The sequence below is a fragment of the Balearica regulorum genome, unplaced genomic scaffold, assembly GCF_011004875.1.
Source record: "Balearica regulorum gibbericeps isolate bBalReg1 unplaced genomic scaffold, bBalReg1.pri scaffold_57_arrow_ctg1, whole genome shotgun sequence".
In the NCBI taxonomy this organism is placed as follows: Eukaryota; Metazoa; Chordata; class Aves; order Gruiformes; family Gruidae; genus Balearica; species Balearica regulorum.
The window spans coordinates 434,879-462,428 of NW_022679074.1; the positions used below are offsets into that span (position 1 = coordinate 434,879).

The window sequence follows — 27,550 nt, forward strand, 5'->3', positions numbered from 1 at the left end:
GTCATACTTGATTTTAAGAGTCTCTAGTTCTGTTCCAAGGAGCTCACTTCTGAGGTACCCCTGGTGGTTTTTGTTTGTAGATACTCTCGTGTCAACACTGTATCCAGTTTCTTTTTCTCTCTCTGGCAACCCTTTGCAGTCATGACTCTCTTCTGGCTTAGAGGAGTGGTTGTAAAGAGAATAATGCAGCTGGAATGTCTGGAGCACCAAATGACAAGTTGTCATCAGGCTTGCATCATTCCCAGGTGATACAGAACTCCAGGCACAGCAAGGTCTCCTGATGGGAGTAAGCTGATCTTTGGGGACTGCAAATTAGAGACCTGGTTGCACACTTCCTGAGGATAACTTTCATGACCCTGCAGAGTCTGTCTAAAGTTGAACACAGATTGGTAAATAATCTGTAATTAGACTAATAAATGGAATCTTTTCAGGGAGGGGTTCTATTAGGTACAGGTCCGTATAAGAAATGGCGCTTGCTTTTTGGAATCGTTGAGCTGTTCTTAATTAGCTCACCTGTTTCATGAAACCTTCCCTGAAGCATCAGTGAGGAAAAGCAGAAAACTGTTGAATCTCTTCTATGCTGTATGACGACGTTAAGGGTCTACTCCAGAGGCCTCAGAGGAGGTTGACTGCCTGTACTCCCTATCCTGACAAGTACACTGCTTACTTGCACTTTGCTAAGAAAAACTCCAGACATGACCAGGCCCTTTGCCCTGTTGTTAAAAATGTAAAATATTGTAAAAGATGTTAAATTTTTGGATGGGGATGCTTTGTAGTCTGAGGATCTTCTGTTGTTGCTGTTTTAGTTTTGTGGTTGTTTTTTTTCCTAATCTGAGGGATTTGCATTTGAGATGGCAGATTCTTTGTCGGATGTGGCTAAGCAGATATTTTTGTGAAAGAAGTTACTGTCTGAGGTTGCACAGATAATTTTTTTCTCTCTCCAGAGACACCAGAAATATTGTCCTTGTTAGGCACATATATGGATAGCAGACCTGCTCGTTTTAGGGTGATATGAGGCAGAAGGTGCTCTTGAGGTCTTGAAGGTGTTTTTACTCTGGTCAAACACGAAAAACATCCTCTATGTTTTCATTCATGCTCATCATGTCCCATATTGTTATCTGCTTTTGTATTAAAAAGGCAGTCATTGATTGCAACAGAGCAGGAGACAAGGAAATGCAATGCAGAGAGGATTTAGTAACCAAAAGGTCTAATCTTCACCTCCTAGATACCAGAGTTGATGTTTTTACGCCAGTCTCGAGCATGTCGGCAAGTTTACTTCTGTTTCCTCTTCTGGCTTTTGTTTCTGCTCTGAAAAGAGCAGAAACAGATTTGAAGGATGGGACTTCTCTCTTTGTCAAATATACAGAGAATGGGGCTTCTCTTTACAAGGTTAGTCATACTGAAATGATAGCCATTGTCCTATTAGTAACAGTGTTGAATGGTTTCGTGGGTAATTATACTGACTAGAGATGACGCAGGATGGCCCATCACATAACCAGAGCAATGGGATGGAACACTGGGAGCTCCAGCTCCTACCCAAAAGCACCGGGTTTCATTTGGAGTTTGTGAGTCAGTGTGGTTGAAAGTGCATGTAGTATAAAGATGGTGATCAGGTGTTTCAGAAGAGTTGTTCTAATGTAGGGCTCTACAGAATACTCTTGACCTGTCTCAAAAGTTAATGAAGAAAACCAAATATCTGGTCATTAGGCTTAAATTAACTGTGCAGGTGCTTGTGCCACTACTGAAAGATATCAAGCCTACAAATTGGAGAGGGGCAAGGAGGAGGTTTGAAGACGATATAGTACTATGAGGTTCAGGGCCTGTTTTTAGGCTAAGGTTAATTCTTTGCAGGCAAAAGCAGTTTTGGCCTACTTTCTTGATTCCCTGTTGTAGAAGGTATATGGGAAGGGTGCTCAGAATAAACATGTTTGAATTTAACAACTTGAGGAAATGAGAGCGTTGTGTAAATTGCGAGCAATGATTGTGATGTTGCCATGTGGTTTTTTATAGTAACATGAAGGAAACCCACTAAGATCTGTGCTTGATTGTTAAAAAGGCAGTCCTAACGATTCCTTGTTTGAGATAAACCTTTGAACGTTAGATGTGCAGATAGTATGTAATTCTAAGATATTTAAATTGTATAATGCGTGTACTATGCATTTTTCATATCCAAATTATAAACACTGTGTAAGTTTTAGGTTGTTTATGGCAATACAACATGTCCATAATGCTTGTCTGGTGTTGCTAAAGACTGTGGTTTTCTTTTTAGTTTGGAATCTGAGGACTGAAACCCTGATTTCAGTCTGTTTGGAGCTCTTTTAATCTCTCGGAAGAATGTAGGGGCTGATAGTTTTGCTTGAGATAGGCATCATTGGTGATTCTCAGTTTGCAGTGATAGTGACTGTTATTAGAACGGTTCCTTGTAACCTATTCAGTTCTGTGCTAGAATTTAGCCTCTGAAAATAATTAGTCTTTAGGAGGAGCTTTTTCAGAAAAGAAGTAAAGAAATGTACTTCTAACTTCCTATTTTCATTGAATTGTAGAATGGAATCATAATGTTACATAGATTGAGTGGAGCCCTTGGAATTGATCTGGTCCAGTCCTTCTCGAAGGAGGGTCAGCTTCAAAGTCAGACATTGTTGCTCAGGGCTTTGTCCATTTGAGTTAACAGCTTTCTGTAGGGATGGAGGTGCCTCACCCTTACTTCATAACTTGTTTCCATGTCTGAGCACCCTTATGGTGAAAAATTTTTCCTTCCACTTAATTAGTGGTGCCCCATCTGGTTTGAAGAAGGAAGTCTTGTGGACAATTGAAGAAAAACCAAAATATTGCTGAGTAAAATCTCAGAAGAACAAAGCCTAAATTTCATGGGTTAGCTGGTACTGCCTTAGATATTGTCTGTGACTTAGAATTGCTTCAGCTAACCTGCCTGTCTGCTTTAAGCATCAGTGTAAATTGTCCATTAATTTAAAAATAGGGCATACCCCTATTTTCCTTTGCTGGAATTTCACTGTCTTTTCGAGGCACAGATAAAGTCCCTTCACTTTTCCTCAGCTGTAGTGAAACTCTTCCTTTTGGGGCAGATGTAGACCCCAGGCTGCTGATAGCTATTATAAGATCCTTATAAGACCTGCTGCAATGGATTTAACATGACTAGATTTTACCTTTTTAACTGAGAGTCTTTGAATACACAGGCGTGTGGTTCAAAGTTGAAGAATCTTGCTTTTCAAGTTCAAACGTAATAGTTGGCTTTGGTCTGGTTTGGGTTAAAAGGTGTAGGAGGGGAGGTTCCCGGGTACAGACACATTTTCACTTTCAGGAGTAAGATCTTGCCAGAACATAAAAACGTTAGCTTAATGTCTATAAAACCAGGGTTCATATTCTTAAAGAACAAGTAAAAGTTATACACATAATATATAACTTTTGAATCAAAAAAAAATGGACTCAATAGCCAATGTGACTATTAAGCAGGTATCCTTTATTGCAGCGCTGGGAGTTGCACCGGGATATTTCCATGGACGTGCGTCTCCACGAGAAACAAATTGTACGTGATTTATATTAGAAAAGAGTTACATATTCATTAGGTTTCCGATAAATTTAATACATATTCATTATTATTCCAGGAACTCATGAATCTATGCTAATGTCCTGATACGCCTGCGCAGTTTCTTTCTCAGGTGGTCGTCAGGGGTCGTCCTCCTCAAATCTTCCTCTTTCTCCTCTTCTTCAGTGTCCACAGTTGGGTGACCTCTTCTTCATGATCTCCGTTTTGCAAGCTCAGCAACTTGTTATCCCTCCTGCCCAGATGGTCCCAGGCTTGTTGGCATATTGGGCCCCCCTTTATCAGGATGCCTCAAACTTTGGGTCTTTTTCTAGTTTATACCCAAGGACCATTCCCTAATTTATGGCTTCGCTTACCCTGTTTCTACATTCCAACTATTTTACTAATTGTTTTCTTTTGTACTGGACCATGAGACAGGCGAAGCCTGAGTTTGTCGGGCCTGACTCAAGCGTTGCCAAGCTATATATTCTGGTTTTAAAATTGTTCTACACTAATTAGTTTCCCTTATTCACCATCATTCATGCAGCGGGAGGCAGGGTGTTACTGCAGCCCCTGCCGCATGCGTAGATCTGACCCTCCACCTCTTCCCCAGTCCATCAGGAACCCACCATGATTCCGGACGGAAACATTTAATCAGAACATTCATTCCCAGACTCGGGGTAAATGAATTAGAAAGGGCTCCTAAAAGCCTATCCGCTACCATGGAAGCTGCAGACAATCACACAGTAAATGCCACTTCAGCTTTGCAACAGGACAATTATTCTTCAGCTTTGAGAATAGGACAACATCGTCTAGTACTTGATATGCGTACCCTGCAACAAGGAGGCGTCTGTGCAGTGATTCACACTGCCTGTTGTACCAATGTTAACAAATCTCGACAAATCGAACACATCTGTGCCCTTTCCAAACATTTACAAATGTTACATCAAATCGCAATATCTCCTGGTAGATTTTCACTTTCTTACTCGTTTAGTTGGATAGCATCCTTAAATTTGCATAAAAAAGTAAAGCAAACTCTCATTACTGTAAGGTTCTTTATCCCATTAATAAGCTTTGTTTGGATTGTGATTAGGCTTTGCTTTGCCATATGCCATAGAACCAAACGATCAAAAACACCCATAGCGATTAATCTCGCATTTGCCCCCTGCTTGGGAAAGTCCTCCTCCTCCTCCTCCTCCCCCTCCACCACCTCTCTGTTCACACCCAGCCATTTCACATAGGTAGAGGCACGGGAGGCTCGCACCCTCACTCTGCAGGGCTGTTACCCCAACCACTGGGTCATGCCGTTACCCACGCCATCAGGGGTGGAGTGTGGTGAGACCCTCCTGACCTCAGGTGTGGCGTGGGACATAGCTTACATAGTGTGCTTGCACTGCTCGCACAGCTGCACGGACCCGCTCGCACACAGAAACCTGTGACTAACTGCGTGTAACTACTTGCGTTGTGTACCTCGCCTAGATGGAATTGAGAGTGTAAACTCACTCTAAGAAGAATGATCAAACTTGGTCCATAGACCATTGACATATTATCATCCAATAAAAGACCAGTGTTTGAAAAGAGCATTAAGAGCATCATGAAGACAAACCCAGGTGGTGAACACACTCTCCAGGTGTGCAAGACCTTCCCCGGGGAAAAGGGGCATGCTGTTAATAGAAACAACTGATGTGAACGAGCCTTCCCCTGTTTTCAGTATCCCTGGGTACCCGAGGCATTGCCTGGGACCTACCCCAATCCCCTGGCGTGGCGGCTGGAGGACGGGTAGGTCAAAGGACCCTGACGGGAGCCCTGTGGGGCCTCAGACAGTGGCCCAAGGGGCACCTTCCCTTGACACGCAGAGCATCTCATGGGCTGCAAAAGAGATGCTCGGGAGAGTTGAAACCAGTCTGACTGCATACGGTTTTCTTCCCAGCTCCAAGTCACCCCTGCGTGCTCGGCGCTAATGAACAAGAGACCCTGAGCTACTTTTCCAGACGTCAGAGGCTGCAAATTAGCTGAGAACATCCCTTACGTAGGTAACGGGGCCGGTGGTCTGTGCTAAGGGATGGTACTTGCACTCACTGCCAACGGGTGTATGTTGGGGAGGCCTGGCAGAGGGCGTGGCACGATGGGGCTGTGATGTCACAGAGCCCCGCTTTGCCGTGCTGTGCTGCCCCAGGGAGCAGGTAGGCAGGTAGTGGGGTTAGCACCCAGTCCGGAGCAGCGCTCCCTGAGCTCATCTTGGAGAAGCCTTGGCGTCCCAGACTTGCAAGGCCAGCAGGAAGAGGAGGAAGACATGGGTGAGAACCATGACCCCCCACGCTCACAACATGTTGCTGATGCCACCCCTGCCGGAGCATTGCCCACAGCCCCCCTCCCATCTCCACTGCTGGGGAAGATGGGGCAGCACAGACATGTCAGCACCGCAAGGCCAGCGATGCCGGCCCCATCCCCTTCCCCTTAGAGACAAAAAACACCTCTCAAAAGAACCATAGTTGGATGGGAAACCATGGTGGGATTGGGAAATCAGCACTGGGGACAGGAAATCATCAGCAGGATGGGAAATCATTGAGAAAGGAAGTTGTTGTGGTATGAAAAATCAACCCATGGCAAGGCTGGCTGAAGCAGGTGCTGGCGGAATGATCACCATGGGGATGGACCCCCTAGAACACTGTTTGCCCCAAACCAGCCCCACACTGACCAAACACCATGGCCGGTACAGCAGCAGGCTCCTGCTCCTCCTGGTGATCCTGCCCTCGGGGTAAGCCCCAAACCAGTTCTGCCCATCAATAGCTCACCCCATCACCCCTCTTCACTTTTCCCAACAGAGAGGTTCCCTCTCCAGCTGCCGATGGCGTTGGAGGTTCCTGGCGTGAGCTTCACTGCCCCAGCCATGCTGCCACCGGTCACTGCCAGCGTGCTGCCCTCTGTCGCAGGGCTGCCGATGTCCTGTGAGCCTGCCCAGCTCCACCCCGTCACCTACCAGCTGGCCCAGGCCACTGTCTGGCAGAGGCTGCCAGGGCCCCTGGGCAACCCGGGGCAGCTGGTGCAGCTCCCCTGCGTCGTGCCGCTTCCCCCCATGGTGCAGCTCCCGTGTGGGGTGCAGCTCCCCGCCACAGCTGCTCCCTGTCCGCCTGCCCATGGCTGGGGACAGCAGGTGGTGACGGGGACGCTGGTGCCCAACCAGCCAACGGGGCTGGAACCATGGGCCGTGGTTGATGGGGAGCCCCAGCACCCTGCAGCTCAATACGGGGTGCAGGGGCTCCCTGTGGTCCACACCCTGCCTGGCAGCACCGAGAAGCCATTGCAGCCCTCTGACAATGGCGTAGGGGTCATGGAGGACAGTGTACCCGATGCCACCCCCCCCCACCCCACCACAGCTTTACCATGTGGCAGAACCCAGGCAGAGCCCAAAGGTGAGCTTTGGGGGGTGGCAGAGCCTGCGGGCTGGCATCCCATCCCCAGGAAAGCTTGTGTCGCCCTGGGGTTGGGCTGGTTTTGATTGCTCTTTCCGCAGGGGTGAGCACCCCAGAGGCCTTGGAGAAGCCCCTGGATGTTCCCGAGCTGGTGACAGACACCTTCGCCAAGGCCTTTCTGGAGCTGGCAGGGGACACCCTGCAGTTTCAGGACGAGGAGTCCTTCGGCATAGATTTCACCGACATGCTCACCTTGCTCGACACCATCGATGGCAAGAACACCGTCCCCAATGTCCCCGGAGTTCCCAACAGCCCCTGCTTGACCCCCCTCCTCAACGAGCTCCCTGACTTCTCTGAGTACGTGGCAAAGGGCAGCTGTCCCAAGGAGCAAGCAGCAGTGGTGGGGCTGAGGGACAGTGTGGACACTGTCCCCGATGTCCCCAGCATCCCCTACTTAACCACCTCCCTGAACAAGCTTCTTGACCTCTTGGAATACAGGGCAGAGGGTGTCTGCACCAAGGAGCAAGCGGCAGTAGTGATGCCCAGGGACAGCGAGGACACCATCCCTGATGGCCCCAAAAGCTCCACCTTGACCACCTTCCTCAGCCTCATGGAGCCAGAGGCGGTGGTGGGGCTAGGGGACGGCGAGGACACCTTCCTCGATGTCCTTGGCGTCTCCAACAGCCTCACCAGCCCCACCTTCCTCAACCAGCCCCTTGACTTCTCAGAGTACGGGGCGGAGGGTGACTGCCCTGAGGAACAAGCAGCGGGGGTGATGCTGGGGGATGTCGACCCCTTCATGGGGGTGGTGACATCCCGCTTGCAGGATGACAAGGAGAAGCAGGGCATGGCAGCAGCAGTCCTCCCCACCTGGCTGCGGGTGAGTCCCGTGGAGACTGCTGTGGAGAGTGCCTTGAAGGGTCACCCAGAGGGTCCTGCAGAGAGTGCCCTCAAGGGTCTTCTGGAGAGTCCTCAGCTGAGCCCAGCAGCTCCACGCCAGCCTCATCCACCCTGCATGGTCCCACTGGTGGAGGAGACTCTGCGGAGGCAGCCCCGGGTCGTTGTGACCCGCTTGCCGGTGCCACCGGGCCTTGTCTCCTGCCAGGTGCTGCCCAGATCGGCCAAGGCAGGCAGCAAGCAGGGCAAGCGCCCCATGCCAGCCAGCACCCACAAGAGACACAAGACCTCCCTGTGGGACAACATGCCACCAAAGAAAAAGAAGAAAGGGGTGGTGCGCCAGGTGACCTAGAACTTGAAAATCTGAAGGCAGGGACACCAGATGGGGACGGTGCGGCAGCAGGCAGCAGCAAGCAGCAAGCGTGCAGCAGCAAGCGGAGGGCATCCGAAGATGACAATGTGCCCACCAAGCGAGCCAGAACCCTGGGGGATGCTGCAGGGAAAGTGCCCTACGCATCCCCAACTGCTGTCGATAGGTTATAGTGAAGGTGTGGAGCACAGATCCCTGTGACATGCGACCGGCACCTGCCCACTCCAGCCCCAGCCCTCTCCCATCTCTCTGCTTCTTAATTCATTAAAAGTTTGGTGTTCGTTTCACAGCACCTCTGCCTGCCGTCATTTGTGCAGCGGGAGGCGGGAGGCATTAACACAGCCGCTGCCACATGTGTAGATCTGACCCTCCACCTCTTCCCAGTCCAGGAGGAATCCCCCACGATTCCGGATGGAGACATTTAATCAGAACCTTAATTCCCAGATTCAGGGTAGACGCACTAGAAAGAGCTTGGTTGTGATTAACGACCATATGGGCACGATATGGTCTGGGGTAAGATCGGAATCTGCCACCAATTCATGACTGGGGAGAAACTGGAAAGGTAAAAGTGAGAAAACTCGTAGATCAAGATAAAGACAGTTTAACAGGTAAAGCAACATCTCTGCATGCAAATAAAGCAAACCAAGAACTTAATTCACCACTTCCCATCAGCAGGCAGGTGTTCAGCCATCTCCAGGATAGCAGGGCTCCATCATATGTAACAGTTACTTGGGAAGACAAACTACCATCACTACGAATGTCCCCATCTTCCTTCTTTTTCCCCTCCAGCTTTATATGCTGAGCACGATGTCATATGGTGTGAAATATCCCTTTGGTCAGGTGGGGTCAGCTGTCTTGGCTCTTTCCCCTCCAAACTTCTTGTGCACCCCCAGCCTCCTCACTGGTGCGGTGCTGTTAGAAGCAGAAGAGGCCTTGACTCCACGTAAGCCCTGCTCAGGAATAACAAAAGCATCTCTGTATTACCAACACTGTGTGGGGTGCCGGACTTATCCAGGCTTGTTGGTGATGAATACAGGGCCATTATGACCCAGCAGAAGGGGCCCTGGGGGAGTCCAGCTTGGGCGAGAGCAGGGATTGAGCAACTTGCTTATCTTGCACTGATAAGCACTGGACCTGAACAGGGGCAGGAGATGATCAATTTGTTCATCTTAACAAGATGCAGCGCCTGATGGGTCTGCTCCTTAATCAACTAAGTGACGCCTGGGGTGAGGGGGAGCCTTCACAGCTTGACGTTACTTTGGTAAAACTAAACAGACCACCGCTCCTCTGTACTGAATGCCTTTGTCCTCTGCCACTTCCCGCCTCCAGCCCCGATCAACTGCACAACAAGCCTTGTTAAGGGCCAATCGACACACAATACCTGACTTAGTCCCACCTCGCCAAAAGTGACATTTAGAATCCTCTTTTCTGAGGACGAGAACTCCAACTATCCGGACGGGTCGACGGGCCTGGACCTCTCTCCTCCCCAAGCAGGGACGCCTCTTTGGTAAGACTTGCGCCTCCGATGATTATGTCGGATGTTACCCCGGGAAAACTATCATTAACAAAAGCGCTGAACTATTAACTTGAGCTCAAAATTGTTGCAGTTTAGTTAGTGCATTTATCAATGGCAATTCCGAACTTTTATATCTGTCGCTTCAATAAATTACCTATTTTTCTTTTCAACTTTGCGAAACTGTCTCAGTGAAAGTCCTTAGTGGGGCTCTGACAGGCACACGTTGACTCTGATAAGTGGCTACACACATAACCCTTTAGACATAAACCGTTGACCAAGTCTGAGACTAAGACTGGACCTAGCCGCACCTAGGCTCCTCTCTGAGAAGGAGTTTAGAAAGCAAGGGGGTCCTTTCTGAACCTCATGACTCAACGGGAGGGCCTCCCTCAGCCATGTATCAGACTTGTACCCTTTCACGCGACACACTGTCTTCAGCACAAATCCAAAACACAGCCCCATCCTAGCTACTCTGAAGAAAATGAACTCCATCCCAGCCAAAACCAGCACAGGCAGCTTCCCCAGGCTGTCCAGTGACCACGGGCACAGGCCAGACCCTGCTCTGCTGGTCCTTCACGGCTGTCCCAGGAGGACTGGCTCTGCGAGGACACTGCTGTGTGCCCCCACCCTGCACACTCACACCCTTTAGCTGTTCACCTGTGTTTTCATCTCTGGGCCACATTCTCAGGCATGTTCTTGAGAGTGACTCTGGAGGAAGGTTTAAGCCTTCAGGCACTGCCCTGAGGAGATCCCCTTTCACGATGGAACCAGTCCTACGGAGGCCAGCTCTGTCACAGAAGTGCCCGTTGCCTGTCCCTGCCTGCAGTCACAGGACGACCATGCAGCAGGACCTTGACCAAGCTGTAGAGCAATCAGGCCTTACACCAAACCCAAGGGATCAGAAAGAGAGTGTGGCAGGGAAAAGAGAACAGCTCTGTGAGATCAACTGCTTCCTCGCAGTGCTGCCATGCCAGGACTCTCTTCCCTGCCACCTCAGCACACAGGAACTGTCCCTGCACCTCAACAAAGTTCTTGGAGGAAGGATCTCAGAAAGAAAAAATGTTGCTGCAAGGCCCTTTATTTTTTTTAAACACACAGAGATCACGGCTCCTTGTTTACACAGCCACTCGGTCAGAAAAGAAAAGCAGAGACTGAATTAGAGAGGGGATGACAACTTCATTGCAAGTAAAACACCATCATCAACAATATAAATTACAGAGGACAGGCTGGGCCTGTAATGAGTTAAATAACAGCTGTTGTGCAGAAGAAGGTGGGCAGTTTATTGCTTCCAAATACCATCCAGTGGTAAGTTTCCACGCTGCATCCTTGAGCTCCTGGTTCCTCATGCTGTAGATGAGGGGGTTCATGGCTGGAGGCACGTCTGAGTAGAGAACTGACACCACCAGGTCCAGGGATGGGGAGGAGATGGAGGGGGGCTTCAGGTAGGCCACCATGCCAGTGCTGATCAACAGGGAGACCACGGCCAGGTGAGGGAGGCACGTGGAAAAGGCCTTGTGCCATCCCTGCTCAGAGGGGATCCTCAGCACGGCCCTGAAGATCTGCACATAGGACACCACAATGAAAACAAAACACCCAAATGTCTATAGTCCATTCTTACACATTGAAATATTTAAAGAAATAGGAGTTTTGCAGTGTTAGTTCCTACTGTACAGTAGTTTTGCAGCTGCGCTAGTGCAGAATTCAGGTATTGAAGGGAAGTGTTACATGTTTTGCTTTCTTTCAAAGTAAAGTAATTACCTGAGCTGGAATAACTGCATTGTTGTTAGAAATCTAGCAAGGAAACTAATGTCTATCTCTTCCTTCAGTTTCAGAAGACATGTTTTCTCTCTGCAACTACACGGATGTAACTTAGTAGTGGCAAAATGACAGCATCTGTTCGCACTTTTGGCCCATGTCCAGGTACGTCAGTTTATTTAATCTGCTGAGTTTTAAGGCTAGGTCTATATACCAAAACTGAGGAACAAACATCATGCCATGGGAGTCCTCTTGAGTCTATGAAAAATATAAATATGATTCATTTGCTGGGGAATGAGTCTGTCGCCAAATGTTCAGGTGGTGCGGATGGACTTAGAGAAATCTGTATTTCGTGAGTGGAACATCTTGGCATTGTGTTGTTTTTGTAAAAAACAGTAACAGGTTTTCTTCGAGAAGGCAAAATGGAAAAATCCAAATAAGACCTGACTTGAGATATAAGCTGACTTTATGTAACTGTCTAGGATAAACTGTGACTTTCTGCAGTGATTTTTACACTACATTTTATTGTAGTTCAAATTCTAAAGTGAACTAAATGTTGAGAATATTTTGCTAGTGCTGGAAGGGCAGAAGACACTATTGTTCCCTTTGAGTAATAACGATAAACTAGTTGTGAAGGGGATGAGACTGGATCACCTTAAAAGTAAACTGGTGTTTATGAAATACTGTGTTCTTCTGAAAAAAGAAAAGATTTTTTTTAGGCTTGCCAGCAAGAACAGTAACTGCTATTACAAATAATATCTGATTTACACTCACTACACACTTAATATTTGCCTTCAGGAGCCACTATTTTTATCTTTGTACTAGAGGTGATAACTACAAGATTAATGGTGCTCTCTTGCTAAGCGATTAAGTGGCTTAAATGTTTATGTGTACCATGTGTTTAATACAGTTTCTCCAGAATAATGTAGTCCAAAGTTCAGTGGTCAAGATCAAAAGAATAGAACCAATTTTTTAAGTAGTTCTTATGTAACCTTGTCTGTCCCTCTCTTATGTGAACAGAATTTTCTTTGAGGCTTCCAGACCACCATGGTTCAGCCCTCAATCCCAGCAGGATTGCTCAGAATATCTCAAATTCCTGCTAGACAGGTACCGTTATTGTGCCATTAATGGGAATAGATCTATAGTCTTATCGCATAATGTTGAACTCTTCGGAGCAGTCATGTAACGGTTCCACTGCATGAGTGGGCACCGGGAATCTTGGGCCTCATTCCTGGCTGTCTCTGGTTTTCTGTATGGTATATGGAACACTTTGCTTCATGGGTTTAATCTGTGGTAAAGTCTGGATACCATCTTGTATCCACATCGCTTAAAGCAGGTTATAGTGGTAGCAATGTTTTTTACAAATCTACATTTGAGTGTTATGTTAGAGTCATGATCCTGTTGTAAAAGAATGTGGTTGCTGAAAGCAGTTTAGTTGTGCATCTGGGTATTTCGTGTTGGTGGAGACAGCTATAGTTCTTACAGGTTAGATAAGTCACAAAGAGATGTACGTGCATTTATAACCCGTTGATAAACAAGAAAATGAACGGTGGTGTGGATAATACAAAAGTACCTAAATCTATTAGTAGATCTCTTGAATTTTGGACTGCTGAGATGTGGCTTAAGTAATATTGCTTTATGACACATTCCACTTCTGGAGAAGTTTATCTCCATAGTGGAGCAGTGGTGTTTTGTTTGGTTTGGTTTTTTTCCCAACTTGTGTTTCTTTTTTGGTTTGGTTTTTCTTGTAGTTTCTTAACGTTCTTAGCTACAAATCCTGACCTTTTCTTTGGAAACAGTCTGGCACTAGATAAACAGCTACTTGTTCTCTTAGAAAATCTGACATACAGAACCAGTCAACTGGAGAACTGATTTATCAAGAGAATGTAATGGTAAATAATAAAAACATTGTTGGTTAGCTTTTTTAATACTTGCCGTGTTCTCTCAGTATATCCATTGTGTTCTGCTATATACAATGAAACCCACATAAAATGCATTTGTGCTTCTCTCATGCTCTGTCTTGGATGGTACTGACCTGTATGTTTCAACTTGCTCATACAAAAAATAACAAATACCTTTTTTGAATGTAAGACACTTCTAGCCACTGAACCATCTATATTTTTTTTAGCATAACTGGGAAAAAAAGTCTGAAATGGTGCAGCAGGATTTGTGTGGAAAATAGCACAGCTGTTTGGATCTATTTTTCTTTGTCTTCAGGCTGCATGAAGAAGAGAAGACCTGGAAAACTTGGTCTTCAGCAAAGACTTCTGAAAGTAAAACCAATGCAAAGTCCCAGAAACAAGAAGCTGTCAATAAGGCAAAAGTATTTGCTGAAGGGTCTGGTAAGGGAAGTGAAGAAAGAACTCTGATCGAGAAGATGTTTGGAGGAAAAGTGAAGATTACTATACGCTGCCTGAACTGCAAAAGTGTGTCTCAAAAGGAAGAAGCTTTCACAGATCTCTCTCTGGCTTTCTGTCCTCCAACTCCTTGGAGAATGTTGGCCCAAAACGCATGGAACGTACTGAAGGGAAAGGCGACAACGTGGTGCAAACTCAGACTCCACTGATGAGTCCTGCTGGGAAAAAGACCTCTCAAGTTGGAAGCAAATGGTGGATGTGACCCAATCACAAAGAAAGGAACCACAAAGGATTTTTCTGCTGAGCCAAAGTCTGAGAAGACTACAAATTCTGAACGCAACAAAGGTCAAGGTAAGAATAAAATGCCTCAGAGGGTAGTAGGTGAAAACCCTCTGTCAGTTACAGGTTTACTGCATTGTTTTCTGGCGCCTGAGATCCTCAGCGGTGACAAGAAGTATTCCTGTGAAAATGAGTATTCCTGTGAGTAGCATCCTCTCCAGGTGTAGTTTCAAGAGGTCGGTCTGTTGGTGTTGAGGTTTCTGATATTGGAGAAAATATTGCTAAAAAACTAAAGCCCTCAGGTGCTGATGAAGTGACTCGCCCACGATTGGAGCCCTATTTGTTAAGCTCCGTGGTGATGCATCCTGGTGTATCCTCTGAAAGTGGACATTACTGGTCATATGCTAGAAATGTTCCTGGGTCAGGGCCTTCAGGACCCTGCCAGCACTCTGCAGGTGATTCTTTAGTTTCTCCTCAGGCTAAGTTGTTGACAGGGGAGAGCCCTTCTACTGTTGTAGAAAGTGACACTGATGAGTCAAGAGAATGGTTTCTGTTCAATGACAGCAGAGTGACATTTACCTCATTTCAGTCAGTCCAGAAAATGACCAGTAGATTTCCAAAGGACACCGCTTATGTTCTGTTTTACAAAAACCAAAATAGCACCCGTGGCTTCAATTCGGCAAATGGAGACCCTCCCCTCCAGAAAGACCTCGTGGATGCAACAAACGATACTTGCAGGTAAGACAGCAATCCTCTCCAAAGAGCGGTCCCCAAAAGGGGATGGGGAGCAGGACGGAGGCCCGGAGAGAAGAGAGAAGCACAGCCAGCTGAGCGGGGGATACAGGCAGGAAAGAGGGGACAGGCTGCAGGAGAGAGAGGGAAACTTAGGGCAGGAAGCAGGAGATGGTGACAGAAAAAAGAGAAGGACAGGGAACGGGAGAGAGACATGTGGAGAAAGACAAAAATAGCAACAGGCTATAGGGCAGGGAGGGAGGGATTAAAAAAGATCGGGGAGCCAAAGAGAGACAAAAAGGGAAGGAAAAATGTCATGATGGGCTACAGACAGAGAGGGAAGGATTAAAAAATGGGGGCAGGGAGCCGGACAGAGAGCTCTGGGGAGAGGCCAAAAATAGCAGTTTTGGGCAACTGACTCCATTTCTTGAGCACTCCTCAGGAACTGCATTACCGGGAGGCTCAAGAAACGTGTGGCCTTCCAAAGCCCTGTCCTGGGCCCAATCCTGCACCCTACTATTGGTGATGAACATCACCTTGCAGAGTGGCCAGGACGGGGGGAAAAAAAGCCCAACTGGGAGGAAAAAAAAATTGCCCATCTCTTTGTTTGTTTTGTTTTTTCAAAAAGGCTATTTAAGCTCTAAATGCAACCTGCAAGGAAAAGGAACCTGGCGTACCAGGCTGGAGACATTTAAGGCCCAAAGCCATTCAACAGCCGCACAAACCATTGCTCACTCCCACTGTGCACGCTCTGCTGCCTGCCTGCAGGTACAGGCAGCTGCCCTGTTTCTTGAGCATTCCTCAGAAGGGGCACCACCAGGCAGCTCAGAGAAACTCACTGCCTGCAAAAACTGGAGAACAGCTTAATTCTGGGCAATTTTTCCTCTCTTTAGGGCTGCTGGTTAAAGACTCATCTGTTGAGAGATGGCTCAGGACCACGCTGGGGCAGCAGTGCTGCTCTCTGGATCCCGTGGCAGTAATGGGCAGCGGGACAGGCTGTCAGATCGCAGACCAGGTAGGTATGCGGGGTGTCAGGGTCATCCCTGCTTGTTTTGTCCCAGCGAAGCCCCAGCCAGTGCCAGTCCCGTGCTGCAGCCCCGGGGCCGAGGCTCAAGGAGCCAGGCATTTCTGCAGGCACCGCACCCTGCTGGGCCCCACCGCCGGCCGCCGGCAGCCCTGGGCTTCCGCCGGTTGTCTGCAGCGCTGCTTTCTGCCCGCACCGGGGGCACTGCAGAATGGCCTGCCCTCTCCCCACAGTCATCCTGACCCCCATCTGCAGCTCATACGTGGTGTCCATGTCACACAGCTGATTTGGGGGTGGCAGGTCTCTCTTGTGGCACCCAGGGAATGGGGGAAAAGCAAAGCCAGTCCCTCCCTTTTGATCTTTGTCCCAAGGGTGACCTAGCAGAGATGTACCCTGCGCTGAAGAGTGTCCTGCAGGAAGGTGACAGACGATTACAGGGCAACGCTGTGACCTGCCTGACAGCAAAGGTGCCCAGTGGCCGCAGAGCAGCCCAGGTGAGTTGGTTCTCTTGGCGGCCACCACAGCAGCCTTCCGGTACCCCTGGTTTTGGTGCGATATGGAGCAGCACATCGAAGTTTCTCAGGCATCCAGGCATGAGGATGGTTTCGCAGTGCCCCCGTGAGAGATCCTGCTCCCAGGAAGCGCCTCCCCATAGAGCTGAGGTTGTCTCCAGCCTGTATCTGGAGCTGGGCAGTGCTGTCTGAGGGGTCTCGCAGGCAGGACAGGTTCATCTGCCTGGTGGCTCTGGCACGGAAATGATGAGCTGAAGCCCTGTGGCCATGGCTGGCTGGTTCAAAGTGTCTGAGTGCCTCAGCCTTCTCCCTGGGACTGTTAACCTGGGCACTTTTTCAGGGTGTGAAGGTGGATGCCGGTCTTGTCCTGTTGGCTCTGTCCCACTCCCACTTCAAAGCTGTGATATCTGAGACCCGGGGCCACCTGAAGGCTCTGGCAGAGATCTCCAGGGAGTTTGTGTTCCATTTTTTGATATCTTGGGGCTAAAATGTGCTGGGGTTCTGGGATGCTAAGGCTACAGTTTGCTAGGGTTATGGGGTGGCAGGCTTATGGTATGCCAGAGTTCAAGCAAGTGTCATGGTTTAACCCCAGACGGCAGCTGAGCACCACGCAGCCTCTCGCTCAGTCCCACCCCTGTCACGATGGGGGAGTGTGTTGGGTTTGCGTGGCAAGATTTTGTTAGCGGGGGGGCTACAGGGGTGGCTCCTGTGAGAAGCTGCTAGAAGCTTCCCCTGTGTCTGACAGAGCCAATGCCAGTCGGCTCCAAGATGGACCTGCCACTGGCCAAGGCCAAGCCAATCAGCGCCTCTGTGATAATGTATTTAAGAAGGAGAAAAACAGTTAGAGCTTTTGCAGCCAGAGAGAGGAGTGAGAAGATGTAAGAAACTCTGCTGACACCCAGGTCAGTGCAGAAGGAGGGGCAGGAGGTGCTCCAGGCGCCGGAGCAGAGATCCCCCTGCAGCCCGTGGTGAAGACCATGGTGAAGCAGGCTGTCCCCCTGCAGCCCATGGCGGAAGGATGAGGGGGTGTAGTGATTCCACCTGCAGCCCATGGAGGACCCCACGCCAGAGCAGGTGGAGACACCTGAAGGAGGCTGTGGCCCGTGGGAAGCCCGCGCTGGAGCAAGCTCCTGGCAGGACCTGTGGCCCCGTGGAGAGAGGAGCCCACGCCAGAGCAGGTTTGCTGGCAGGACTTGTGACCCTGTGGGGGACCCACGCTGGAGCAGTTTGCTCCTGAAGGTCTGCACCCCGTGGTTGCCGTGGGAAGATGGGAGGGGTGGGGGGAGGTGTTTTAAGATTTGATTTTATTTCTCATTCCTCTACTCTGTTTTGCTTAGTAATAAATTAGATGAATTCCCTCTCTAAGATCAGTCTGTTTTCCTTCTGACAATAATTAGTGAGTGATCTCTCCCTGTCCTTATCTCGACCCACAAGCTTTTTGTTATACTTTTTCTCCCCTGTCTAGAGAAGGAGAGGAGTGATAGAGGGGCTCTGGTGGCCACCTGGCCCCCAGCCAGGGTCAACCCACCACAGGGAGAGAATAGCAAGGCTACCAGTGAGTCAAGCAAAAGCTGTGTGCACAAGCAAAGCAAAGCAAGGAATTCACTCACCATTTCCCATGGGCAGGCAGGTGTTCAGCCATCTCCAAGAAAGCAAGGATCCATCATGTGTAATGGTTACTTGGGAAGACAAATACCATCACTCCCAATGCCCCCATCTTCCTTCTTCTTCCCCCAGCTTTATATGCTGAGCACGATGTCATAGGGTGTGAAATATCCCTTTGCTCAGGTGGGGTCAGCTGTCTTGGCTCTTTCCCCTCCAAACTTCTTGTGCACCCCCAGCCTCCTCGCTGGTGGGGTGGGGTGAGAAGCAGAGCAGGCCTTGACTCCACGTAAGCCCTGCTCAGCAATAACAAAACCATCTCTGTATTACCAACACTGTCTTCAGCACAAATCCAAAACACAGCCCCATCCTAGCTACTCTGAAGAAAATGAACTCCATCCCAGCCAAAACCAGCACAGGCAGCTTCCCCAGGCTGTCCAGTGACCACGGGCACAGGCCAGACCCTGCTCTGCTGGTCCTTCACGGCTGTCCCAGGAGGACTGGCTCTGCGAGGACACTGCTGTGTGCCCCCACCCTGCACACTCACACCCTTTAGCTGTTCACCTGTGTTTTCATCTCTGGGCCACATTCTCAGGCATGTTCTTGAGAGTGACTCTGGAGGAAGGTTCAAGCCTTCAGGCACTGCCCTGAGGAGATCCCCTTTCACCATGGAACCAGTCCTACGGAGGCCAGCTCTGTCACAGAAGTGCCCGTTGCCTGTCCCTGCCTGCGGTCACAGGACGACCACGCAGCAGGACTGTGACCAAGCTGCAGAGCAATCAGGCCTTACACCAAAGCCAAGGGATCAGAAAGATCTCCCAGTACAGACCAGGACACCTGCCCACTAAAAGCTGATCCTTTTAACTCCTCCAGGTCAAGTCGAGGAGCCCTGCCAGGTCAAACTGGGTCAATTTATCCCCTCCCTGTACAGACCTGGGCCTGTCCCAGTACAAGCTGCTTCCCTGGTCCTCAGTACCAGTAAAAGCTCCGTCCTCCAGACCCCTCCCACTGCAGACTGGACACCACGCCAGTAGAAACTGGATCCCTTAAAACCCTCCCAGTACAGACTGGGCCCTGTCCCAGTACAAAGTGGATCCCTTTGTTACCGCTCAAACGGCAATAAAAAAACCTTTCCAAACAGAAAGGCGGTTTAGAAAGCCAACAGGGGTTTATTCAGCGCTGGGGTGCATGGGGGATCTCTCCTCCTAAACATGCCCACCCAGCCTACAAACACCCACAGATTTATAGTCTCCAAACACACATAGTTACAATTACATCACATAGTTACATAGTTAATTCCTTATGATTGGTGGAAAACTTTCTCGCTTTGCTTTTAAAGCCACAGACTTCAAGCAATTCAGAGAGCACGCCCCGTGAGGGGTGGTCGTACCTTGGAGGCGGGTAGCTTTGACAATGGAGGTGTGTTTTGGTATTGTAATTAGATTATAAGGAACAAAGTTCACTCATAGGACATGGTTTTGACCGAAAATGAAATATTACTTGGCTCATGTACCAACTGCACAATTTATCAGCTCCATGGTAACCCCAAGCTCTCAGGTTCTCGTTCTTAAACTGTTTTTATTAGTTACCTGTTAGGTTGGGGCTGTACAGGGACCATAGCAGCAAGACTGGTTACTAACACCACAATCATTCGGCCATTACCTTACTATTGCTAATAATCTCGTCACCTCGTTTACAGAGACTATACACAAGCTATCCCATCACCAGAGTTAAAAAAAAGTTAAACACATCGGTTACACCTTTAACCCCTCCCAGTGCAGACTCTGCACCATCTCAATACAAACTGCACCCTTTTAACCACTCCCAATACCGACTGGGGCCCCTCCCAGTACAAACTGGAACCCCTGATCCTTCCCAGTACAGCCTGGAGCTGCGTCCTCCTTCCCTGCCTTCAAGCACAGACCCCCCCCCAAGGGCTCTTCTCCAGGCCCCTCTCCTCTCCCTGCTTTCCAGGGTCCAAAGCGGCAGTTGGAGCATCTTTTCCAGTGCCCAACGCCTCCTTTCCAGGGCCAAAAGGCGCATTTTTAGGGCCCAAACCTGTCTTTTATTACCCACAGCCTTTTGGGAGGGCCCACAGTTTCACCCTTAGGCTCTAAACCCTCAAGGCGGAGTGAGTCGCCTGGCAACGCCCGCCCACAAGTCTATGGGGAGTCAGCGGACCCAGGACAGCCAATTTGACTGGGAGGGGACAGACATCTCTGACAGCCAATGCGAGAAAACATCACCAGAGGGAAGGGCGGGCACTGTGGGGGAGTGACCCCTCAGGCAGCCAATCGCTCTGCCCTCGCTCCGCATTATCTGGATAGCTCTGTGGATAGCACGCATGCTCCTCAACAATACATTTGTTTCTGCAGCAATGGAGTGACATTTAACTTGGTTGGGTTTGTTTCTCCTTCAGCTTAGCACAGTTGGAAGAAGAGTTTGGAAAGAAAGTCGACCGTCTGCCTCAGTGCAGTCCTATTACCTTTGACAGGAAACCTTCAGCTGTTCCAAGGAAAAAGAGAAAGGCTGGATGCGGCTCATCCCAACAACCAAAATCCAGCCAAGGTGGATTACCACGTGCCATACATTCTTAAGCAACATCAATGCTACGATAAGCTCGGGAATTTATTCTGTCTTGACTGCTGTCTGTGACAAGTGCGCAGTGAAAGACAACATTTTTCTAGCACTGAAGTTAGTTGGTTCGCCCCTGGTCCAGTTTTCAGGCTGGACTCGAGTCCTGATGTTTGGTCTGAGTAGAACTGGTTAGAGTTTGTACATGAAATATTATATTACTCTTACTTAGATTATGTAGGAGACCTGAACTTTGCTGTGCTCTCTTAAACTTCAGGAGTAAACACTCCTTAAAATCATTCCCTGCTTTTTCTGAGCGAGCGTGTGCAGGGTCATAGACTCCCCGGGCATTCTCAGTTCTCAGACAAGTACTTCAGTTTTGCAGGCTACAGATGAGTGCCTGCTAAATTACCTGTAAAAGTTGGAAAATAACGTGGGAGTGCTGCACACTAAAGCTTCCCCGGGATGGTAGGTGAATAAAAGTGGAGAAATGTTTCGGCTTGTTTTGGGGTGTTTTCCCTTCCCCCCGCCCCGCCCCATAACGAGGGTTGTATGCCTTAATACGTTTTATTTTGGAGTAAATGGTGCCAGATTGCTCTTGTGTCAAATGTCATTACCCTATACCCACAATGGGCCTGATCTGCTACCTAATCCAAACAGCTGGGATTGTCAGGATGTTTTCCTACTCCTCAGCAGAAAATCAGGGGGTCAGTGCCCACTGATTCCTTCCATTGTCCTTCTTTTGTCAAGTCCTCACTTCAGCCAGTTCTTTTCCTATAGAAACACCTGAGGAACCCTGTAACGTGAAAGCTGTTTCAAATCCTCAGGTATAAAAAGGGAAAATTTGAACTTTCTTAAATGAGAGGCAATGTTTTTCCCAAAGCTTTCCAGATTGCCCAAATTCCGCTGCCGCTGAAATTAGCGGGGGGGGGGCTTTCTTCAGTGGGAGCAGAATTGAACAAGCCGTAACGCTTCAGGAAATTCTGCCCCAAGCATTTTGAACTGGGAGCATGCAAATGCAATCATAATGTCGCAAAATGGCTGAAAAATACAGCTGTACGGCTGTATACTGCAACATTTGCTGGAGCTTGTGTCCTGGGACAGGAGGTGTGCCCCAGCCCAAGCAGAGCCATGGACTGTGGCACCAAAGGCACCGGGGTCTGGGGGAGTCGAACAGGTTTGGTGGGACCAGTCGGGTGACACTGGCCTGCTCGCCTGCGACCTCGGCTCACCGATACCATGGTGTCTTCCTCAGGCACAGCTGTCAGCACCTCGCTGCTGAGGATTGCCTGTCCACAGCGTGTCGGGAGCACACAATCCAGGCTGTTGCCCATCGTTGTTCACCCAGAGAGTCTCTCCAAGCCTGGCCTGAGCCCTGGATCCGGTACGGAGGAGCAGACAGAAGGACTGGACATCACCCTGTGCAGAGGGATGGTGGCAGTGGGAGCTGAGGTAGCGAAGGGCTGCCTTTCAGGCGGCCTTTGCCTGGCTGGCAGGGGTCAGGCACGAAGTGTCTCTCTTGGCTGCGAGGAGACTCCTGCCAGCAGCGGTCTGCCTTGTTCCGGACCCTGAGCTTGGCTGTAGTTCCTTTGGTTTGCTAGGAGTGTGGGAAGAGCCATTAGAGTAGGAACGGCTCCTTGTGCCCGGAGCCCCAGTGCCCGCTGTGTCCCCCCGCCCTGGGCGTGCCCCCCTGCGCATCCCAAAGTGCCCTTGTGACTCCCACAGCCAGCACGACCACCAGTGTCTCCCAGTGCGGCGCTGTGCGAGTGTGGGCAGCGCTGGGGAGAGACGGGCTCTGGCCGGAGCAGCGCTGCCCTGGCACAGGGACATCACTTCCCAGCCTCAGAAGGCCTTGCGGGGCCTTGCTCTTCCCCTTGCTGAGCACTTCCACGACACGAGCGTCTTCCTGGCGGCAGCACGATGGGCCAGCTGAGCTGCTGCTTCTCCCGGTGCGTGCCTGCGCCATCTCTGTGCCACCCAGGCACGGATGGTTCCCGGCAGAGCCGCATGCCTCGTGCCTGCAACTGTGTCCTTTGCAGGGGCGGCTCTGGCGGCAGCCAGCTGGGTGCCCTCGTGTCCCGACGGCATCCCGAGCTCCTCCGCAGCGAGCGCGTGGAGGTGACCTGGCATGGGAGGACGAGGAGGAGAGACCTCCTGCTTTTCCGAGACTCCCTTGCTATTGCCAAGTTCAGGTAAGAGGCGAAGACGGCAGTGCTCCGTCTTCCCAACTCCTACTGCCAAAACCAGCCCTCAGGAGACATCTTGCAAAGGCCTCTCAAGCTTGCCTTCGCTCCAGTGTCCAAGAGAGTCCCCGGGAGGCTTTCTCGGTAGGGTCGGGAGGTCAGAAAACAGGGCACTAAGAGTCAGGATGGCTCCCGGGCAGGGATGCTGCCACCGATTTGCGTGACTTGCGCCTCTGGGCCGCCCTTCCCAGGGCTCCCTCTGGGTGCAATGGCTCTCCCAAGGAGGGTTGCCGTAGTTGCTGCCCACAGAAGGCAACCTCACCATCAGCCCCTGCTCTTCCTGGCTGCAGATGTGGCACCAGCTTCTGGCTGGAGCACACGGTGTGTCTCAGCGAGCTGTGGGTGCTGTGCAGCGAGAAGTCAGCGTACAGGTGTGCAGGAGAAGACGCGGCATTGGGCCTGCACTGCAGCAGTACCCTCGTCCTCGCCTGGCCCACCAGCCTCCGCCTGGTCACTTTGAGGTGAGTCGCGGTGACGTGTCACACAGGCATTGGGCTCTCTGGCCCGGTGTTCGCCTTCAGACCCCGGCTGGCTCCTCAGGCTCGCGTCAGGGGCGGGGAGGGAAAGCAGAGGCACCGCTTTGTTTTTGTAGCGTCACCAGGTGATTTCCTGAGCTGACCCTCTCCCCTCGGGCAACAGCCCGTGCACAAGCTGTGCGCTGCCAAAGGGGTGAGGCAAAGTGTGGGCTGGGGGTGGGAGTGCAGGCAGTCAGTCCCGTCTGCTCCCGGGAAACCCCAGGTACAGTTGTGGCGGAAGGGGGCTGTCGCTCCCCACTCTGGAGAAGCCCCGTGTCTGGGCCGTGGGGTGCTCCTCAGCCCAGGGGCACCCCAAAGGCTGTAGAGCTGCAGGGTCAAAAGGGACTCCTGGAGAGATGAGGCTCGGTGACGAGCAGAGCCTTCTGGGTTTTGACTTGCTCCATCCTTCATCTGTCCAAAGAGAGCAGACAGACGTGCTTTGTCCTACTCCCCTGATGGGCCCCTGTCAGTCCCGAGCTCCTGGGTGCAGTGGAAGCCCCTTTTTGGAAAGCCCAAGAGCAAGGGGCAAGCTGCTTTTTCGACAGGTCTTCCTGGTGTCAGAGGAGCACGATTCCTGGTAGTTGCCTGCAGCCCCCCTTGCCAGATGATGTGGGGAGGACAGCCCTGCTGTCCGTGCACTCCAGCTGCTGGGACGGGAGCACAGCTGCAGGCAGGCACCGGCAGGGGAAAAGGGCCCTCGGGGAGTGGGGGGAGGCAGAGGCCTGATGTCTTCTGCTTCTGCCAGAAAAACCCTTTGCACCTTGAGAAGCCAACCTGACCGCAGAGGTCTGGGTTTTCCCAGTGGGGAAAACACCATTACACCTAGTTGGTGGCAGCGCGGTGCAATACTGCTTCTCCTGTCTTCTGCAGCTCGCAAGAGATGAAAGAGCTCTGGCTGGACGCCATCCTCAGGTAAGCCCCGCTGGAGGAGCAAAGCTCTGGCATCAGTGTGGCAGCTGGTGGGATGCTCGGGCTGCAGCTGAAAGTCAGCTCGAGAGTTGGGGGAGAGGTACACGCACGGCTGGGGCAGCTGCGGGCAGCGCTGGCCGAGTTGCTCAGCCTTGTGGTGGGAACGTAAGCGCTTGGAGCCAATCCGGCTGTCACCACCTGCTCCGATTGTGCCTGGACTACTTCTCTGGCTGTTTTGATGTAAAAGGCGCTGGACTGGCTGGTAGGGGACAGAGCAAAGGCGGGTTCAGTGATACAGAGCTCTTACTTTGTCCATTCCCTGTGCACAGGCAAGGGAAAGGAGCCCAGGAAAGGCGAGTGACCACATTGCCCTCAATTAATGTCCTCATGAAGGTCTTGGGCCGCAGTAGATCTGTGTCTTTGTTGTTCCAGCTGGGTTGAGAGAGTGACTCTGTTTTCTGGCATAGACCATCAAAGGAGTTTCTGCCACTGTGCTTTTGCTCTCTTGCCTAGTCGGTGACGTTAACTGCCAAGAGCATCGAGACTTTGGTTCGGTGCCAGGCAAAAGTAAGCAGCGGCTACATTTCTCCACCTTGGCATTGTGTGTGGGTGGGAGAGGCCTTAGGAGAGCAGGGTCAGCTTTTCTGGGATGGGAAGCCATCAAGACACAGGCCTCTTTCTGCCTGGAGGAGTTTGGGCAGAAATCTCCAGTGCTGGGGTGAAGAGCACAGACGGGCAGCCTGTGTCAATTCATGCTGCAGTTGGGAGCACCGCTTTGGGGTGTGGTTCTCAAACTCTTGCGTTTATAACATCCTGGAATTCATCGCATTGAACGTTAACAGACAGGGCGAATTAGGGTGACTTTTCCAGAGGTTAATTGACCTTCCTTCAGGTTTCAGTGCACAGCCTGGCACACAGTGCAGGGCTTCTTTCTTTCATCTTTCCAGATGCTCATCAGACATGCCCTGAGGTTTGTTAACAGTGCCACTGCTGGGGCCCTGTGAGCCTGCTGCACTGCCGCCCGGCTGCACGGAGGCTTTTCTCCATCGGCATAGCGTTCCACCCAGAATAAGGCGGTCTGCTGTGGAAGTTTTTGGTCCACCTGGCTAATGCAGATTGTCTGGTGTTCTCTATAGCCCTTCTTTTCCGAGCACGGTCTCTTAGCTCTCCTCTAAGAGACAGGTACAGTTCCGACCATGTGCCTGCATGTGAGGTGTGCTCTTACCTCCAGGGCTCTTGTGGCAGGGGCAGGAAGAGAAGGCGCATGTTCTTCACGGGGAGACCTAGTGGTCTGGACCGCGACATCTCACCTCTGCTGAGTGACACGTGCTGCCAGGAGTCCTTCCCAAGGGTGGCAGCAGGGGTTAAGAGCACACGGCGTCAGAGGGCCGACAGATCACCACGATATTGTTCCTCCTCCTCAGCTGGGGTGTAGGTTTTTGCCATTTTACTTCACAGGAGTCATTTTGCTGCACATTCTTGGCATGTAGTTTGTCCTACTGAATCATCAGGCAGAGTCATGACGTTTAAAGCTCCACCCACCCCAACACGTGCCATTCCTTATGCCTTTGCTTTCCAGAGCTGTGTTCAGATGAGCCTGGGGACTGCGCAGTAAAGGTGGAGATCGGATGTCAGGCAGACGTACCTCTTGAGCGACCACCCTCTTTGCTCTCCAGCCTGGCAGAAGGAGGAGGAGCCATGGCCGGGCCAGCCGAAGAAGGAGAGGTCCAAGGCAAAGCCGGGCTCACAAACCCTGCAGCCAAACAAGCCATACCTGCAGTCAGTTTCTGAGGCAAAAGCGAGACAGAAGAGTGCTTTCTTTGAAGCAGTCAGGCTCCGGTGACTTTGCCTCATTAGACGCCTGATCAAGAGGACAAACCTGAGAGCAGGTTTTTTCTGTAGCTTGTGCAGTTGTAAAGTCAAGCAGTTAGCTTAGCTCTGTTCATGATGATAATGCCCTACAGGAATACTCGCAAGGCTCTGAAATACAAAAAAGCATCTTCCTACCTTATAACCTAAGTAATAGGGCACGTGCACCCGTGATTTCCAAGTAGTCAGTGGATGATACCAGTCATTCCTAATCCACAGTAAGCACAAAAGGCAAGCCTTTATTATTCATTGTTACTCAACCTTGCCCTTTTGTTTTCTCAATCTGGCCATCGAAGGATATAAGAGGATATCCTGTGGGTTGTAACGAGCAGCTTAGAAAAGATGAATGCTGGAAAGTGCAGAAAATCCTGGACCGCCTTCCGCTTGCCCCAAGGCTAACTGTCATCTTTCTTTGCAGTCCCAATACAGCTGCGTGTCTGGAGATCAGGGCAGGTGAAGGCAGCAGGAAAGGCTTAGTTTGGCCAGTCACGAGCCACTTGCTTTTCCGACTTAAGCAAAAAGAAAACCGCTGTGTCGAGGAAGAAGTTCCCCTCTAACCTGTGGGGGTTTTGCTACTGCCCAGGTGAATGTGAGCCTGCTTTCCAGCACTTTCTCATAGGAATGTTTTTCACAGAACCAGAGGCTGGAGGGACCAGATGCTGCATGTGCTGATGTCCTTGATTGTTTGCTAAGTGGTTCTTCCAGATCAGAGAAGTAACAGCTAAAGCCTGAATGTTTTACAGGCAGCATTGCCTTGGCAGGAACCTTGCGAACGCCATCAGACACAACCACTGCAGGCACAGGAGGAGACCTCCGAGAAGGAAGCAGCTTGGACGTTCGCTCAGCAGGTCTTGGTGGAGCTTGTTGACTCGGTCTCGAACAACCTTTGTGAGAGTGACTGTTCTTATGACCCCATTGAAAGAGGTTTGTTGGGTTTTGTGTTGGTTTGCTGGGGTTTTCTCCATCTGTGAATGTAGCAATGTAACCGGGAGAATAGCCTTAAAGCAGACTTGACAGTCCTGTTCCCATCGTATTATGTGCTGAAAGGAAACTTTTGTTTAGTCCTTTCCAATTGTAACTAGGCAGGTTGGTGCTTTTTGCACCAATGCCAGTTGGGAAAGGCATGTTTCTGCTCACGGGTAGTTTTTTGTTTCGTGTTTCTTTTCCTAAGAAGAGCTGCTTTTACATTCCTGCGAATTAAGCAGCTGGCTAGCCCGAGCAGTCCGTGGAACAGGAGATCTCTCTCGCAATACCGGTATGTTGGCAGGCCAGACACGGAGATAGCAGGGCTTTGTGAGTCTTCCTGCATCTTTTTTGAGGATTACCAGAGCAAGGGAGAAATGAGTTGGCATTAGAATCTCCGAGTTACTGGTGTTTAACTGAAGGACCGTTTCTGAGGTTGAAGGGGCTCTGGCTCAACTCCATAAAGGTGGGGAACCTCTGAA

At 50.4% G+C, this 27,550-nt stretch overlaps 1 pseudogene; it reads left to right on the forward strand.

The window, feature by feature from the left end:
- The first annotated feature begins 11,402 nt into the window (after nt 1-11,402).
- On the forward strand, nt 11,403-24,239 carry LOC142599815 (ubiquitin carboxyl-terminal hydrolase 38-like; annotated as a pseudogene).
- Nucleotides 24,240-27,550: the final 3,311 nt, after the last annotated feature.